The sequence below is a fragment of the Scleropages formosus genome, chromosome 22, assembly GCF_900964775.1.
Source record: "Scleropages formosus chromosome 22, fSclFor1.1, whole genome shotgun sequence".
Classification (NCBI taxonomy): Eukaryota; Metazoa; Chordata; class Actinopteri; order Osteoglossiformes; family Osteoglossidae; genus Scleropages; species Scleropages formosus.
The window spans coordinates 176,565-181,402 of NC_041827.1; the positions used below are offsets into that span (position 1 = coordinate 176,565).

Sequence of the window (4,838 nt, forward strand, 5' to 3'; positions counted from 1 at the left end):
GCCTGTTCAATGAGAGCAATAAATGCACCTGTCTTCTTTGGGGTCACAAGTGACATTTCTAATTGGCAATTTTATTTTATTTTATTTTTTCGCCCCCATTTATGGTAATGCCCTTGCGGCAGCCATTTGGTGAGCACTATTGCACCGACATGAGGGGGTCATTGCTTTAGGACTTAAATTGACTGACAGAGATTTTTCTTGTTCTTACCTTCCATCATTTTACTCTAAAATATTTGTAAATCCATTTTGTAATTTTTCCCATTATGCTCCTGCTTTATTTTTATGAAATGTTTTTAAAAATCTGCTGTGACATTAATTTGGGGCACCGGTCACACATGGATGTCAGGGCTGCACTACTCTGCAACTGCACTTTCTTCTCGGAGCGCAGGGGCACCATGGTGCTGCTCCTACAAGTCTCTGTTTTGATACCCATGTGTTCCCCCTCTCCTTCCTGGAGCAAGGTAAAATATTTCTTCCGTCAGAATCGATAAAACAAAAACGCTAAAGTGTCTGATGCACTTTCCAGCTGGGGAGAATTTGATCCCAGCAGGAATGAGGTGTTGGCAGCTCGAAGTGGAGAATCAGTGGGGCTTTCAGCAGAGCACTGTGGGGAGCTCTCAGTGGTTCCTGTGCTTGACTATACTACGGTGGTGCCCCCCCCTCCTTTCTATACATCTGTGTGTTCACTTACTCTGTGTCTCCTGAAATGCTACAAGAACTGTTTAAACCACATCGTATGTGTGTTCCTCTTTTGCAAATTAACCACCTTTTCGTATTTGTGTTCCTTTGTAATACCTGGGTGTTCAAGAAGAAGAATCTCACTGAAAGTGAACTGGAACCCAGCAGGACCTGGCAGAGAGAGCTGAGGCAAACTGCTGAGATGATTCCACGTTGGAAAGTCTTAGATTAGACGAGACCTGTGAATCTGAGATCAGGTTACTGCTATGCGATTGCGCCCTTCCTCATGCTGTATTTATTCCATTTCTGCACATTGCTCTCCTAGATAACTCGCCTGCTCGATGTGGGTGGCATCATGTCTTGCCACCCCACTCATTCTTGGAAGAGTTGAAAGTAAAACGTGGGTCTTCCTCAGGGATCAGTGTTGGAGATCTTCACACTCAACTGACATGTCAGTCATTACTGTTACTGCACCTAAACAAAAGAGTGTTACCTGCCGCCCTTAATTTAAACCTGATAACGTGCATATCTCAGGTAGGACTCCTTTTTATTAAAAGTCAAGTTCTGTCACCCCCTGAGATGGGAGCATTCATATTAAATAACGTTCGCGTTTACAAAGAATGTCATATAATACTGTTTTTCTATTTACATAAAAAATGTCACGATTGCTAATGTAATCCACACATTGTATTTTCCATGAGACGTACGTCACTTTGGAGAAACGTGTCTGCAAAATGAATAAATGTAATTAAGAAAAACACTGGGTCTCCATGTACTATAGAAAGTCCATGTAGAAGATCTTCCTGCTTCATCCTTCAAAGGCTCCCCTATACTTCTGGGTAAGGCAGGAGCACCTCAGCATCCCAGGCACTTGTCTCTTCGTTCACTCATCTGTTTCTCTGCTCTTTTCCTAACTCTTAGCTCAGGCTCTCTGACTCAAAGCCTCAGACGGCTGGCACACATCACTCGTGTTGAGTTGTGCTCAGCACAGAAACCAACTTAGTCCTTCTACTCACCAGTAACATAACAGAAACGAACTTTATTACTATAGAACATCTTTAACTCTTCTCTTTCACACAGTGACTTTTGTGTACATTGTATTGTGATATTCTGAATAACATCCATATCATCACAGACAATTACCATTCTCAAAGCTCTTTGCTCGACTCACAACAATTCTTTTTTGTCTAACACCACCTATCATTATCTTCTTTCATAACTGCTCTTTATTTGAAGAGACATTTCCATTGTACTCTATTAAAAAAATGTTTGACAGTCCATTTCTCTCGAAATTCTCTCCACTCAACATCAACCTTTTTTTTTGGTTTTAAAAGAGCCCCGCTGGGGAAACTGCAGCAAGCTGTTAACTTGCCCAAGGTGTGTAGTTCAGATGCCTTCACTTGCTTAGTTCTAAAAGCAGAAAAATAATGGGCTATGAAAACATAGTGGAATGTTTCATTCAATGTAGCTGTCCTTTGAAGAAAATGAGTTTACTCTGGAGCTACGTAGATTGTCACTGTTTTATACAGTGCAGCACAATGAGGGCTGTTTTATTGCATGTGGGCCAGTAGTTTAAGACCCCTGCTTTAGTTCATTGTGGCTTCCCCAGGTAAGAAAAAGTGTGAAGAAACACCAAATTACACAATAATCCAGTGTGACCAGCTCAACTGAAATATGTCTTTGGTAGGAAATCCCAGCAAACCCGTGGACAACATGCAAACTCCCCAGAGACTGAGTGGAGATCAAACTTGTGTCCATTCCCCTTATGCTGCAAAACATCATGTCAGCTTGATGTGCAATGATGTGTGAATTCATTGGTGCTGTTTTCATACATTTTTGCCTTTACTGTTGCTTTCTTTTTTGAATTAAAGGTTAAAATAAGGCATAAACAGCAAATATCATGTATGAACTCAGACAGAGCTGAACAAGTACATGCAGAGTATTAATGATCACAATAATATCATACTGCTATAGTCATCACACACACACACACACACACACACACACACACACCATCTGAACCGCTCGTCCCATACGGGGTCACAGGGAGCCAGAGCCCAACCCGGCAACACATGGTGCAAGGCTGAAGGGACACACCCAGGATGGGATGCCAGGCCGTCACAAGGCACCCCAAGCGGGACTCGAACCCCAGACCCACCAGAGAGCAAGACAAGGTCCAACCCACTGCGCCACCACGCCCCCCTGCTATAATTGGCTATAATCATATTCCATTCAATTTTTTTCCACAGAGTGCTGAATCAAAAGGCATGTATAATAGACACAAAGAGCAGTTAATGAAAGAACTCTGCCATGATATGATAGGTACTGTTAATTATTGCATTAACTCTATCCATTTTAGTGGGGTTTGGCGATATTTCAACATAACAAGCTCTCACTTTCAAGGGGTTCAGGAAGGCATACAAAGTTTTAACAGTTACGTCTTTGAGTTATGAAAGTTCTCATTATGAGGGGCTTTCCTCAAGCATTACCTTTGTAAGGTGGGGAAGACTAATGATGCTCTCTATCTGACTCCTGCTGCGTTTTAGTTTGAAGGTCTTTCTGCTGCCTTATCCTCCTTACCGCCTCTGGTTCCTCTACATGAAAACAGCCTGCAAGAAATGTAAGAAAACATAGTAATAATAAATAAAAATGAAAAATGATGTTATTGTTCATATTGGTGCACAGTGGCACGATCTTCTTTTGCTCCTGTTTTGAAAGAAGACAAATCTCCCAGTGTTCTGTAAGTCCGGCAAAGGAAAGTGGTTTGCAGTAATTGAAAGACAAGCGCTATTAGAGTTGTTCACATGTGTATAGTATGACACTCAGCTGTCACCTTGCAGCCTCTCACGAAGCATCACACCTCTGAATTGTGTTAGTCGTATGCACGACACCAGCACAGTGTGAACTGAGAGAGTGACGTGACCTCGGCCTTTGTGGCTGATGATGAGTGATTTGCTGACACCTGAGAGACTCTCTTTGGTTACCTGCCACTCTGTGGTTCACCAGCAATTTGCGCCACTGTGAGGGAGCTGTCAGTCTCAGTCAATGACCTTCCTGGCCCACATTCAGTCTCTGACAGGGATCTAAGACTCAGTCTGCAGACAGAAAACATGTCGACTGGCAGAACCACTGAAGGACTGCTCTTCTCATGCAGTGACACAGAGCGCTTTAACACAGGCATAAGGTGAGAAAAACAAATACATCAGATAAGAAACAAAGAAGACAGTTGACTAATGAGTAAAATAATATAGTACTTTCATAGAGCTAAGTATGCCTACTGGCCACTGAGAAAAGGAACAAAAACTCCCAATTGAAAGTTGAGGGAGAAAAAAACCTCTGGGGGTCCAAGGACCAGTGGTTGCCCACCACTCCTGGGCATTCTACATTAAGTAACAATTCTAAGCCAGTTAACAACTAATAATGATATTGTTGCTATAAGGTATCTTGAATCCCCAGCTCAGCATGGAACGTCTCCTCCATCATGGTAGTTGGTCATCATCTTCAGTGAACATGGGATTCGTCTGTCACCACTGGCTGGCCTCCTCAGGTCTTATGTAGCGCGGTAGTGCTCAACAAGAAGAAAGAACGGGGTTAGTAACTTGTAACTTTAGTCAATTTAATAGACATTTGTATAAAGGTGATAAACACAACCAAGGCAAGTGGAATTACATTTTGAGGTGGAATGCCTGAGTGAACGTGGACGTCTTTAGTCTGGATTTGAAAACAGAAACAGACGGGGCATTTCTGACAGTAACTGGTAGACTATTCCACAGTTTAGGTGTTCTATAACTAAAGGCACGACCTCCTACTGAGGTCTTATTGATCACAGTTACTTTAAGGTAACCTATATCCAATGAACAAAGATATCATCCAGGGATATAAGAATCAATAATCTCACAAAGGTAAGCCGGAGCAATGCCAGGCCTTATAGGTCAAAAGAAGGATTTTATAATCAACTATAAATGCGACCGGGGGCCAATGTAATGATTTAAGTGCCGGTGCTATATGGTCGTACTTCCTAGCTCTAGTGACAATTCTTGCAGCAGCATTTTGTACCACCTGTAGCCTAGATACAGCCTGGTATGGACAACCTGACAATAAAGTATTACAATAGTCCAACCTGCTTGAAACAAAAGCATGAACCAGTTTCTCAGCATCCC

General features: G+C 42.3%; 1 long non-coding RNA gene across 1 annotated transcript; it reads right to left on the reverse strand.

Annotated features, from left to right (window-relative positions):
- Positions 1-1,837: 1,837 nt before the first annotated feature.
- Positions 1,838-3,873, reverse strand: LOC108930474 (uncharacterized). The gene is made up of 3 exons (XR_001965853.1): positions 3,663-3,873; positions 3,168-3,287; positions 1,838-2,088 (listed from the first exon to the last, which is right to left on the reverse strand). It is a non-coding gene; the product is annotated as an uncharacterized LOC108930474 (long non-coding RNA).
- Between the last annotated feature and the right edge of the window lie 965 nt (positions 3,874-4,838).